Raw genomic sequence first — 12,916 nt, 5'->3', positions numbered from 1 at the left:
AATTGTACAAGATATTAAAAACCATCTATTTCACAACCTCATTTTTTGAATGAAGATAAAAAAATATAATTTACTTAAGACCATTGAATCCATTAGCAGTTCACTAAATATGTAAAAAAAAAAATCCAAAATTCATCTGAAAGTGATGCATTTCTCCATTTGATCATTTACAAAGTATTTATGGACTGTCTGCTAGGTGGAGGCATGGTGGCTGAGGATCTATAGAATCAGGAAGGGATAAAACATGGCTGCAGACTCACTGTCTTTCTGTCCTCATATCACTGCCCCTCTCTATCACCTACATTACACAAGGACCTTGAAGGCAAGTACTGTTTCTCAAACGACCCATGTCTGGAACTTGCCACAATGTCCTAAATAAAATTTGTTAAGCAGAATTTGTATGGTCTGTTTTAGTCTGAACACAGAATGTTTATGTGAGGCTGTGAATGGAATATGGGGAAGATGAACTTACTATAAATATGTATTGTGGTCTAAGTGTGACTATGAGCTCTGGGAACCACATTAGAAATATGATGTCATGATAGCAACAAGCTTCAAAACACATTATGTCACTTAATCCAAGCAACTTCTCTACTAGGGAGTGGGAGTACATCTTAAAATCTCTCCCTTTCCAGAGCATCATCTAGAATCCTCACTGTCTCTAGCTCTGTGATGAAAACTCAGGACTCTAAGAATTCAGTTTTTGCAAAAATAGAATGTGAATAGTAACTTCCAGAGTGGTAGCAAGGACTGAATAATATATGTAAAATACATGTAATTCACCTAGCAATCTGACAAGCAGTAGGTGCTTGGCAATAATTTGTTGAGTAATGAGTGAATGAATGGTGTGTTTGTGTGTGAGTATGAGTGTGTAGTCTAGCAGATATAGATGGGACTTACTGTGGGTCTGTTGGAACACAGAATTTGTGAATTGGGAATCAGTTTTTGCAGACCACAAAGTCCTGGATTCCAGACCTGGCTTAATCACCACTTATATGAGATTATGCACACCTTTATAAACTTCAGATCCTTCATCTGAAAAATAAACTTACAAATCTATATTCTGTCCCCTGACTGGATCATCTCAAGGATTAAGTGACATAGTTGCAATTTTTAAAAGTTCAGTTCTAGTAAAACCTTAATAAAAGAAGTGTGAATATTATAAAAAGTATTATGAATATAAATGTTATTATTAAGGAATCTTCTATTTGACTGCATTGTTTGCATTTCTAGTTTAGACACTGTTCACTTTTTGTTCATAAGCTATTATTAAGACTCTCTGTGTCCACTATGAATAATAAGTCCATGCACAGTGAAGTAAAACTACATTTGTTTTTCTCAGAAAAACATGAGCTACACACTTTGAGGATGTGTATTGTGCCTACACTATTATTTTCAATTTCTGCACTGCCAGTCTCTTTTACTGATATTTCCAACTGCACCCATAGATATTTGTAAGGCCTTTGTGAATGACATAGAATGGGTACCGTCCAAGAAAAGACATCTCGTGCCTATAATTTCCCCTATGTTGTCTGTTGGGAGCTTCGAGTATTGACACCCGAGAGCTGAAACATCCACTTAGGGAGGTTGTGATGATGCCTTTCAATCCTTCTCATGAGACTCTGCAGAGGCAGGTGGCATAAATCTCTAGTGTCTAAAGTGTATTTCACAGCAAATCCATTCTTTGTCAACTGCAAATAAGATGTGCATGTGTGGCAGGGGATGGGGAGAGGGCTCACTGCACTTCAAGTAAAAGGAAATCCATTCAACTCTGGGTTTTAAAACTCCTGTTTTGGACATAGGGTAGGTAATTTCTCCTTACTGGGTATCAATGTCCTCATCTGTATCATATAATCTGGGCAAGACCCATAGAGTCTACCAGGTTTATAACCTAATAATCAATCTGTGCCTATAATTCCGTTTCATTCCAGTGGGAGACATGTAGCTATATGAGTAAAAGCCTGAACACTCTGGTCTCGTGGATTAGAGCACCAGTCTCAAATTTGTCACTTTCTCTTTGTGATACTTGGAGAAATTATCTCCTTTTTTCTTTTTTTAAACTTTTAATTTTGTCCTGAAGTATAGCTGATTACCAATGTTGTGATAGTTTCAAGCGAACAGCAAAGGGACCCAGCCATGCATATACATGTATCCATTCTCCCTCACACTCCCCTCCCATCCAGGCTGCCACATACCACTGAGCAGAGTTCCATGTGCTTTACCGTAGGTCCCTGCTGGTTATCCATTTTATACTTGATCTTAGCCAAAAGGCCGAGAAGTGATGGCTGTCCATTTTAAATATAGCAGTATGTACATGTCCATCTCAAACTCTCTCATTATCCCTTCTCCCCATCTTTCCCCCTGACAATCATAAGTTCATTCTCTAAATCTGTGAGCTCGTTTTTCTTCTACTTACTCACATTTATTTTTAGATTAAAAAAATTGCGGAATCAAGTGGAGACAATTTACCTATCTCATAAGATTTTGTAGAGGATTAAATGAAAAATAATACGTTAAATTAATAGCAGAGGAATATGGCAAACTAAGTTAATCTAAATCTCTCTAGAAATAAATCCTTAGAAAAGTTAAATAATATGTAGCAGGAGTAAAAATGTGAAGGCATACAGTTAAAGAACAAACTAAATCTTTTGGTGGTAAGAATTTAAGATGAAATAACAGCATTAATCATATGAAGTAGCATAGTGTTTGCCCTTGGAGGCAGTTTGCTACTGGAAGAAGAGAAAGAAGAAGAAGAAAGAGGAAAATGAGGAGGAGAAGGAAAAGAAGAGGAAAAAGGAGGAGGAGGAGGAGGATGAAAAAGTGGAAGCAAAGATTGATAAAGTCCTGGACCAGGAAGTTTGAAGAAACTGTAACTAGGTCTATACATAATGTTTAGAACTTTCAATCGCTTCAATTTGGGAAAATTATCTCTAACATACAGAGAGATGGAAAAGGCAGCTTGTCTGTTTCCATTTGGGTTCTAAGAAAACACACATACATGGACACACACACACACATAAACACATACCATGTATCTCTCACTTGAGAAATAGAGCGGGCTGTGTTTCACACAGGCTAAATGTATACTGCCCATATGGTATAGGATGCAGGAGTTAAGAAATTAACATAAAACATGGTCATAGATTGGTGATAATTTTAGGATGCCTGATAAAACAAATATAAACCTCACTTGAAGTTCACTCTTAAAAAGTTAGGTTCTTCTCACAGAAAAAGCCCTGTATAGATGAGCACACACTCTCTCATTACAAAACAGATGAGATAACCATCTGCCACAAATGAGGATAAATGGATATAACATATTGCAGGATTAGTATCTCAAGAATATCAGATAATAGAACTATTTTTACAGCAACAAAAAGACTATAGACTAGCATGTTTGACTTAAACTTTTAAAAAAGAAAGAATAAAAACAAAAACAAAAATTCTATGAAGAAAAGAAGCAAATAAGCCAATAAAAACCAAGGCTTACATGCACAAATTAAGCCACAGCATAGATCCAGCAGAAGAGAAGTAGAATAATATTTGTGTAAATTAGATTCAATATATCACAGTGAAATAAATAAAAGGAAGAAAGATAAAAATTATTATTAAACAAAATGGAGGTGAAAATGAAAGGGTCCAAAATAACTGGAAAACAGAATTACAGAAAGAGTGAATAGAAAGAATGGTAGAAAAGGCATTCTTCTAAGTACAAAGGCTTTTAATTACATAATTTTCTGCACTGACAAAATATATCAATCTTCATATGTAGAAACAACACTGATTCCAAACAGAATATTTTTTAAAAAATCACAAGATACATCACGGTAAAATTGTAAGTCGATCATGAATATATATCATTCCTGATTGCTTTCAAGATTACATTAAAAAAAAAAAAAAACTTAGAAATAACAACTGTCCTCTCAAGGAGGAAACATAGAATAGACTTTTATTTTCCAAGTTAATGGCAAAACAAACTTCGCTCTTGGAATTCTGCATCCAGCTAAACAATTACACAAGAGTGAGGGTAAAATGAGATGCTTTTTAGGAAATGAATGAAACATTTAACATTGATACCTCGCTGTTGAAAAAAAAATACTGAAGAAATTACTTCAGGAAAATGGAAAGAAAACCTAGAATTATTGGGTTAGTAACCAAAAGAGCAGGTACTGGCACAAAAACAGACACATGGATCAATGGAACAAAATAGAAAATCCAGAAATAAGCCCAGACACCTATGGTCAATTATACCATAAAAGAGGCAATACTATGTAATGGCAAAAGACAATCTTATCAATACGTAGTGCCAGGGAAACTGGACATGAACATGTAAAAGACTGAGATGAGAACATTTCATCACACCACATAACAAAAGTAAACTACTAAACAAGGTACTGGAGGCAGTCCTATACACCCAGAGACCACATGAGGTCTCTAGCTCCCAAAGTCCCTAATAACAAGCCAACCGTGAACCCCACTACAGACCCATTAATGGCCCAGAAACTAGTTCCAATCCAGCATGACTGTGATTCCTAGGGTAATTCCATCATCCTAGTGAATAGAGACGAAATGCTCTTTACTTGCTGAAACCAGTCGGTAAGGACTGGAAAAGATGTTTCCTTGATTACATCTACAGACACCAAAACAAGGAAATGCAAATCATGTAAGTGAAAGTGAAAGTCGCTCAGTCATGCCCGACTCTTTACAACCCCATCAGATCATTGTCTTTGCAACCCCATCAGATCATGGGATGATGATTCATATTTGCATGATGAATCAGGCAAATATGACACAATCACAGAAAACTAAGAAAGTTTTAACTGACTCCAAAGAAATGAAGATCAATGAACTTCCTGACAAAGAATTCAGATTAATCATCTCAAAGAAAACCAATGGGATGCAAGAGAACATAGACAACTAACAAAATCTGGAAAACAATGAATAAGCAAGATGAGAACTTTAATGAAGAGACAGAAACCATAAAAAAGAACCAAACAGAAATCTTAGAGCTGGAGAAGATAATGACTCTTTCTGGGCTGGAGGGGCAGGATGTAGGGGAAATGAGGAGATGTTAATTAAAGAGTGCAAATTTCTAGTTATAAGATGAATAAATCTGATGATTGAATACTCAGCCTGAGGAATAATACCACATTATAACAATGCTATATTATATACTTGAAACTTACTAAGAGAGGAAATTGTAAATGTTTTTAACACACACACACAAATGTAACTATATGATATGATAGACTAATTTTAATTTACTGTGGTAAACATTTTGCAATATATACATGTATCAAATCATCATGTTGTACACTTTTAACTTATACAATGTTATATGTCAATAATATTTCAATAAAGCTGAATTTTAAAAAAAAAGACAGCAAAAGATATAAAGAGGTGTTTTGTTGCTGTTATTTAGTTCCTGAGTCTTGTCTGACTCTTTGCCATCTCATGGACTTTAGCTCACCAGGCTCCTCTGTCCATGGGATTTCCTAGGCAAGAATACTGGAGCAGGTTGCCATTTTCTTCTCCAGGGGATCTTCCCCCCCCAGGGATTGAATCCACATCTCTTATGTCTCCTGTACTGGCAGGTGAATTCTTTTACTGATGAGCCAACAGGGAAGCCCCAAAGACACTGTTTAAAGACAGTGAAATAAAATACCCACCCACAAAATGTTTTGTGAAGTGTTTTGTGAAGGTTTACTGAACAACCATTGCTAAAATCTTAAGAACAAAAGTAGCTTATTCAAGTATTTTTTCCTTCAAACAAAACCATGGAAAGTACTTAACAATGATACTTAAACATGAGACCTATCTAGCTAACCTTAGAGAACTAGAATATAAAAGTATAACTAATGTTTTTACTTATTTTCTGTTCCAGTCTGTATGGTTTATACCATTTGCACCCAAAAGATTTTTTTTAACTCAAAATGGATCAAACCAATAAATAAGCAAATTGACTTCTTGGCTCATATAACTGAGCCTTGTTTTCACTTAAACTGAAGCTCTTCTGATTTATTTCTTTGCAGCTCTTCCACTGATCTCATTTTCAGGTGACTCAGTGGTAAAGAACCCACTTGTCAATGCAGGAGATCCAGTAGACATGGGTTCGAGCGCTGGATAGGAAAGATCCCCTAAAGGAGGAAATGGCAACCCACTCCAGTATTCTTGTCTGGGAATGCCCATGGACAGAGGAGCCTGGTGGGCTAGTCCCTAGGGTCGCAAAGAGTCAGACACGACTGAGCAGCTGGGCATGAGCATAGCTGCATGTTGACAATATAGCAATAAAATTTCCAGACTTATGTTTCTACCCTCCATTTTGGGAGTGAGTCATGCATTCTCTCCAATATCCCCCCAAGAGGGGAGCAATGCCTTTTCCTAAAGCACCAGCAAACATTAGCTCATGCAATATCATTCCAAATTGGACCATTTGCAACCCATCACTGAAAATGGGAGATGTCAATGGGATTACACTGTAAGTCAGTCTTCTCCTATCCAAGTGGCTGTGTGTCACAGAGGGCAGCTTTCAAAGCAAAGTATGTACTATTCATGGGGGAAAACCAATCAAGACAACTACAAAATCTTCAGTACAATGTTAGGTTAACGAAAAATAATTCGAATCGGTAATTTTTTTTTTTTTTTTCTGCATGAAGTTTGCAACTAAGATAGTCTTGATGGTCAATTCACCAAAGTCATTTGATAAGACAATAACTACTATGGTGATGATGAAGTCAGATAGATATTCAGGGACCCAGGACTTCGGGGACAGTTGGAAAGAAAAGTGAGGCTAAAAATTAGAATTTTATATGTTATAGAAGCAATCAGAGGGCCAGAAGAAGCTACATAGAGAAAAGGAAAGATTCCACGTGTAGGTGGATCACCTTGACACAAAAGCACCACAGCCTTGGTACCCATCAGTCTTTATATCGTTATCGTTGTAGTCACAAAAGACCAAGCCCTGTGGGTCAGTTCACAGCTCCCTCATTTCGGATGTTGTTTGTATCAGGGATTTCACAATAAACAAGACAAAACCATGATTCCACATTTATCTTAACTTCTTAGGTTCCAAATAAACAGTACTGTGAGAAGGCAGACCTAAGGTCATTTCTCCATGTATACCTAGGTCAACTCAGATCCAATATTTACCTTTAATTTTAAAACTCATACACATACGGGATGAAATAAGAACAAACTGAGATCTACAAGCATATTGCCATAACCTCATAGACCAGACCAGGAGAGAGAGTATCACTTTGCTACAACAGTTAATAAGTTGTTTTTTTTTTATAATGTGTTAAGGAGGAGGATTGATTATATTGAAATCAGATTGATTATATTCTTTGCAGCAAAAGACGGAGAAGCTCTACAAAGTCAGTAAAAATAAAACCGGGAGCTGACTGTGGCTCAGATCATGAACTCCTTATTGCCAAATTCAGACTTAAATTAAAGAAAGTAGGGAAAACCACTAGACCATTCAGGTATGATCTAAATTAAATGCCTTATGAATATACAGTGGAAGTGACAAATAGATTCAAGGGATTAGATCTGATAGAGAGAGTATCTGAAGAACTAGGGACGGAGGTTCGTGACACTGTAGAGGAGGCAAGGATCAAGACCATTCCCAAAGAAAAGAAATGCAAAAAGGCAAAATGGTTGTCTGAGGAGGCCTTACAAATAGCTGTGAAAAGAAGAGAAGCTAAAGGCAAAGGAGAAAAGGAGAGATATACCCCTTTTGAATGCAGAGTCCCAAAGAATAGCAAGGAGAGATAAGAAAGCCTTCCTCGGTGATCAGTGCAAAGAAACAAAGGAAAACAACAGAATGGGAAAGACTAGAGATCTCGACAATAAAATTAGAGATACCAAGGGAATATTTCATGCAAAGATGGGCTCAAGAAAGGACAGAAATGGTATAGACCTAACAGAAGCAGAAGATATTAAGAAGAGGTGGCAAGAATACACAGAAAAACTATACAAAAAAGATCTTCATGACCCAGATAATCACAATGGTGTGATCACTCACCTAGAGCCAGACATCCTGGAATGTGAAGTCAAGTGGGCCTTAGGAAGCATCACTACAAACAAAGCTAGTGGAGGTGATGGAATTCCAGCTGAGCTATTTCAAATCCTGAAAGATGATGCTGTAAAAGTTCTGCACTCAATATGCCAGCAAATTTGGAAAACTCAACAGTGGTCACAGGACTGGAAAAGGTCCATTTTCATTCCAATCCCAAAGAAAGGCAATGCCAAAGAATGCTCAAACTACTGCACAATTGCACTCATCTCACACGCTAGTAAAGTAATACTCAAAATTATCCAAGCCAGGCTTCAACAGTACATGAATCATGAAATTCCAGATGTTCAAGCAGCATTTAGAAAAGGAAGAGAAACCAGAGATCAAATTGCCAACATCCACTGGATCATCAAAAATGCAACAGAGTTCCAGAAAAACATCTACTATGCCAAAGCCTTTGACTGTGTGGATCACAACAAACTGTGGAAAATTCTTTAAGAGATGGGAATACCAGACTATCTGACCTTCTTCTTAAGAAATCTGCATGCAGTTCAGGAAGCAACAGTTAGAACTGGATATGGAACAACAGACTGCCTCCAAATCAAGAAAGGAGTACGTCAAGGCTGCATATTGTCACCCTGCTTATTTAGCTTGTATGCAGAGTGCATCACGTGAAATGCTGGGCTGGATTCCGAAGCACAAGCTGGAATCAAGATTGTTGGGAGAAATATCAATAACCTCAGATATGCAAATGACAACACCCTTATGGCAGGAAGCAAAGAAAAACTAAAGAGCCTCTTAATGAAAGTGAAAGAGGAAAGTGAAAAGGTTGGCTTAAAATTCAACATTCAGGAAACTAAGATCATGGCATCCGGTCCCATCAGTTAATGGCAAATAGATGGGGAAACAGTGGAAACAGTGACAGAATTTATTATGGGGGGCTCCAAAATCACTGCAGATGGTGACTGCAGCCATGAAATTAAAAGACACTTGCTCCTTAGAAGAAAAGTTATTACCAACCTAGACAGTATATTAAAAAGCAGAGACATTACTTTGCCAACAAAGGTCTGTCTAGTTAAAGCTATGGTTTTTCCAGTAGTCATGTATGGATGTGAGAGTTGGACTATAAAGAAAGCTGAGCGCCGAAGAATGGATGCTTTTGAACTGTGGTGTTAGAGAAGAGTCTTGAGAGTCCCTAGGACTGCAAGTAGATCCAACCAGTCCATCCTAAAGGAAATCAGACCTGAATATTCATTGGAAGGACTGATGCTGAAGCTGAAACTCCAATACTTTGGCCACCTGATGCGAACAACTGGCTCATTTGAAAAGATCCTGATGCTGGGAAAGATTGAAGGCGAGAGGAGAAGGGGATGACAGAGGATGAGATGGTTGGATGGAATCACTGACTCAATGGACATGAATCTGAGAAAACTCTGGGAGTTGTTGATGGACAGGGAGGCCTGGTGTACTGCAGTACATGGGGTTGCAAAGAGTTGACACGACTGAGCAACTGAACTGAAATGAACTAAGGAGGAGGAAATAAATTTTATGTCAGAATCCTACCATATTTGAGTTTGGGGTTATTAGTTTAATTATAAATATTTATTTGTATAGGAAACCATTGTACTCTATATAATCCTGACACTTTCATGTGGTTTTAATAATTCTTGCCAAGTTCCTTCTTGTCTAACAGTTTTCTGCATTCCAAAGTCAAAAGTCCTGCAATCTACTACATGTAACAAGAATGGGTAAACATTACTGTATAATCAATCTCCAAAGGGGCATTATTTAATTTCTCTCATTCACACCTGTAAACCTAACACCTAGCTGACTGCCAAGATTATGATAGGTGTACAACATTTGTTAAATAAATAGCATGTATATAACTTTATACTCTTGTATGTGGGTGGGAACAACACACCAAAGGAAATAGTCCTGGTGAAGGCAGCTAGCCTAAGAACTGGTAACAGCATATTTCTTTCTCAGTGCCACTGTAACAAAGCACCACAAACGTGGGAGGCATAACACAACAGAAACACATTCTTTCACAGTTTAGAAGGAAAGAAGCTCAGAATCAAGGTATCGGTAAGTTTGGTTCCTTCTTCACATGTCAACGGGGAATCCGTCCATGCTTCTCTTCTAGCTTCTAGTGATTGCTGACAATCCTAACGCTCCTTGGCGTGCAGCTATGCAACTCCAGTCTCTGGCTCCACACCGACACGTGAGCCTGTGACTCTTTTACTCTTCTTGTAAGGACACAGTCTTGTTGGATTAAAGGCCCATCCTACTCCAGTATGACCTCATACTAACTAAATCATAACTGCAAACACCCTATTTCCAAATAAGGTTACACTCTGAGGTTTGCAAAAGGACACGAATCTTGGAGGGATGCTATTAACCCAGTGTAGTAGACAATCACCAACACTGAAGATAGTTTTACTTATAAGCAATTACTGTAAGTTCATTAAGACAAAGGAGAAGGCAATGGCACCCCACTCCAGTACTCTTGCCTGGAGAATCCCAGGGACGGGGGAGCCTGGTGGGCTGCCGTCTATGGGGTCGCACAGAGTCGGACACGACTGAAGCAACTTAGCAGCAGCAGCAGCAGCAGCAGCAGCAGCATTAAGACAAAACATGATTATACAGTTGACCCTTGCCAGACACGAGGGTTAATCCACATGTAACCCATAGTAGACCCTCCGTATTCATGCTTCCTCCACATCTGTGGATTCAGCCAACCACAGACTGGGCAGTAGCGTAACATTTACTATTAAAAAAAACACATCTGTCTATAAGTGGACCTACACAGTTCTAACTCACTTTTCTCAAGAGTCAACTTTGTGTTAAATTGATAGGTATCATACATTTTATGCAACTCTACAAGTGAAAGTAAAAAAAATTCAACAGGAGTTGAATTCTACAATATAGTCCTGTTATACTACGCATGCTGGAAGAGGACATGGCAACCCACTCCAGTATTCTTGCCTGGAGAATCCCCATGGACAGAGGAGCCTGGCAGACTTCAGTTCATGGGGTCACAAAGAGTTGGACATGACTGAGCGACTAAGCACAGCACATACTACCCATGACCTCTGGTAGAATTCAATATTGTCATTTGACTGTATGCTCTAGAAATGGACACATACCCAGTTCTAACACAGTCCTTCTCCTCTGTCAGAGACCAATCAAGTTCTTCGCACTTGGTTAAGCCCACCAGCACTAAAGTAGTCCAGAACAATATTCCGTAACTGTCAGGGGATGGGGAGGGGAGGGAGGAGGAGAGCAGGTAACCATCCCTACTTCTGAAGAGTACACACTAGATGACCTAAATGACAATTCTATTTTCTTAAATAAAAGAGAAAATTAAAGAGTATCACTTCAGACCCACTCTTTCTCTCTCTCCTCTCAATATCTACCTCCAATTTTATTTATGTCAGTGTTTACCATGAGACATATTTCTCCATATAGATCCATGGTCTACATTCCTCAGTTCACTTAGATGTCTGCTCAAATATCACATTATCAGGTCAAACTCCCTTCTATATCATCATATGTCTATATTAATTCTCCATTCATTATTTTTTATTTTAAAAATATGAAACATTATTTGTATACTTATTTAAGTTATATATTTTCATTCACTACTTCTTGCCCTAAAAAATGCAAATATTCAAACATGCATACATACAAGTAAATATTAGGCATTTTCTAGACCTTGCCTTGGAGACACAGAAATGAATACAACAGATTTTGTTGCAGCAAATACTGTTTTCTAAATATTTCTGGGAGTTAAATATTGATTTTTTATAGTTCACAAAATAAAAATACTGGATCTTGTTTAAGCATTAATTTGGATATTACAGAATTTTCAGAGTTGTGACAGACACTGTTTCATTAAGCCAAAACAATTTCAGAGGAGATTGGTTTGGTTGTGTATTTATTATAAACCTGCAATATTAATAAGGGGGATTTGCTTACAAAATTCATTTAATCTCTCATAGTAAATGTTTGCCATTGCTAATTAGCTGATCAATCTGATACAATTATTGGACACACTTATGCAGAAACTCTTATACTTGGAAAAAACACAGGAAATACAATGTATAAAATAGATTGGGGTGTGTGATGAGGGTTGTCTGCTGGATTTTTGCTGTTGTTTAGCTGCTTAGTCATGTCTGACTTGCAGCTCCATGGACTATAGCACCAGGCTCCTCTGTCCATGGAATTCTCCAGGCAAGAATACTGGAGTGGGTTGCTATTCCCTTCTCCAGGGGATCTTCCCGACCCAGGGATCGAACCCGCATCTCCTACATTGGCAGGTGGATTCTTTACCAGTGAGCCACCAGATAAGCCTTGTCTGCTGAATTATAAATGCTTAAATGTACTTTCCTCCCTCTTTAAGACTGAAGCTTTAAAAATACAGGTGTATGAGTTTTAAAAAAAAACACAAAACATTATTTTCATCTCTCTCCATCTGCGATTACCTGCCAGGCACTTAAGACAGTGGAAGGCTCAGCAAGCATCCAGAGCAAATGGAGGCAGCTGGGTTGCAGCACTTGGACTATCTGGGGAAGGGATGTTGTGAAAGTAATCAGACTTGGCCCACGATGCCTAAGCATCATGAACATCAATACCTGGGGATATGCAAGAAAGAGGGGGATGTGATTTGAGACTCTGACACATGGCTGCTATCAGTGCCATGTTTATATGAAGACAGCATTTTTCCAGGTGGAGAAAGAATGAGATGGAATGATTAGACTGATTCACACTCACTCATCTTTTCCCAACTTGCCTTGTCTGCTTGTTCACTTAACCATGGGACAAATCATTGAGCTTTACAGGCATGCAGAACAACAGCTATTTACCTAATTCAGAGGCAGGTAAATTAGGACTCAGAGGAGT

General features: G+C 38.0%; 1 protein-coding gene across 4 annotated transcripts in view; it reads right to left on the bottom strand.

Moving 5' to 3' along the window:
* Positions 1 to 12,916, bottom strand: part of CDH8 (cadherin 8) — a 1,308,359-nt gene that overhangs the window by 637,649 nt on the left and 657,794 nt on the right. The gene's annotated exons all lie outside the window — the stretch shown is intronic.

This window comes from Giraffa tippelskirchi, chromosome 7 (genome assembly GCF_054371585.1).
Source record: "Giraffa tippelskirchi isolate mGirTip1 chromosome 7, T2T-mGirTip1v1.2.pri, whole genome shotgun sequence".
Lineage (NCBI taxonomy): Eukaryota > Metazoa > Chordata > Mammalia > Artiodactyla > Giraffidae > Giraffa > Giraffa tippelskirchi.
Note: the sequence above shows the minus strand (reverse complement) of the source record. Positions and strands in the feature narration are given on the sequence as shown.